Below are 1,559 nucleotides of genomic sequence, written 5' to 3'. Positions count from 1 at the left end.
GGGGCGTGGCATCTTTGATTGGTGGGGCATCCATTTAGTGATAACAGTTTTGGAGGGTGGGGTCATCTATTCAGTGATAACCGTTGATACATTACTGACCGTAAAGACTTTAGAAATCAATCGATTACAATATTATTAGCCATTGATTCATTTGCCGTACAATACTATCGAAATCACTGCAAATCAAACTGTTTCAGCTGTTCATTTATTTTCTGTTTTTAAAAATCTTTTAAAAAATCTACTTATAATAGTCATATGCTGTTAATTTATTTTCTAAAAGTACTTATAAAAACCAAACCTATAATAGTATAGCTGTTGATTTACTTACTGTTCGCTAATTAGGAGTTTTAAAAATCAATGTAATCAGTATTAGCTGTTTATGTCTCTTTTACAATAAAACACTATTAAAATCAATTCATGATAAAGTATGAACCGTTAATTAATTTACAGTAAGTATGTAAGTTTATTCAGTGTTTAAGGGTATTGGCCAACACCACATTATCATCATCATCATCATCATCATCATCATCATCATCATCATCACCATCACCATCATCATCATCATCATCATCATCATCATCATCATCATCATCATGTGCCAGATCTGCGGCAGACATCGGTGATCATGGTTCTCTATTCATTCTTCTGCTCGGATGCTGTTAATTTTTTTTTAAAGCCACGTTACCCATCTGTTCAGGTTCTCTAAGTAGGTTGCTCTGGGCCTACCCCAGCTTTGTTTGCCTTCACTTTCGTCAGTGAGACCTAGATGTTCAAGACCTTTATGTTTATTCAGCTCAGGTATCCCAAAATCTGCACATCCTATAAAACCAGCATCATCCGGTGCCTTGCCGACTGACGTGGGCGAGCATGGACCTCCACTTCACTCTGCCTTGCGTTACAGCAATGGTGTCTGTCGTTTTTGCTGCTCCTAGCCATGTTGTCAATTTGTCCAGTATCTTTAACCTGTGTCTGCCTCTGCCTCTCTTTCCATCAAACTTGCCTGCTGTTACAATATTCCCCAATGCTTCTTTCCATATATCATATAGAACTCTCATTTTAGTTAACAGAAAAACTCTATAACAACCAATCGTGAGTGAGTGTACGTGTCACAGTAGTTGAGTGTATGTGTCACAATAGTTGAGTATACGTGTCACAATAGATGAGTATACGTGTCACAATAGTTGAGTGTACATGTCACAGTAGTTGAGTGTACGTGTCACTAGTTGAGTGTACGTGGCACAGTAGTTGAGTGTACGTGTCACAATAGTAGAGTGTATGTGTCACAATAGTTGAGTGTATGTGTCACAGTAGTTGAGTGTACGTGTCACTAGTTGAGTGTACGTGGCACAGTAGTTGAGTGTACGTGTCACAATAGTAGAGTGTATGTGTCACAATAGTTGAGTGTATGTGTCACAGTAGTTGAGTGTACATGTCACTAGTTGAGTGTACGTGTCACAGTAGTTGAGTGTCACAGTAGTAGAGTGTATGTGTCACAGTAGTTGAGTGTACGTGTCACTAGTTGAGTATACGTGTCACAGTAGTTGAGTGTATGTGTCACA

General features: G+C 38.5%; 1 protein-coding gene across 1 annotated transcript in view; it reads right to left on the bottom strand.

Annotated features, from left to right (window-relative positions):
• LOC100533395 (glutamate receptor 2) overlaps nucleotides 1–1,559 on the bottom strand; it is a gene marked incomplete in the record, with an annotated part of 156,880 nt that overhangs the window by 12,886 nt on the left and 142,435 nt on the right.

This window comes from Aplysia californica, unplaced genomic scaffold, assembly GCF_000002075.1.
Source record: "Aplysia californica isolate F4 #8 unplaced genomic scaffold, AplCal3.0 scaffold00077, whole genome shotgun sequence".
Lineage (NCBI taxonomy): Eukaryota > Metazoa > Mollusca > Gastropoda > Aplysiida > Aplysiidae > Aplysia > Aplysia californica.
This window is presented reverse-complemented; position numbering and strand designations above follow the sequence as displayed.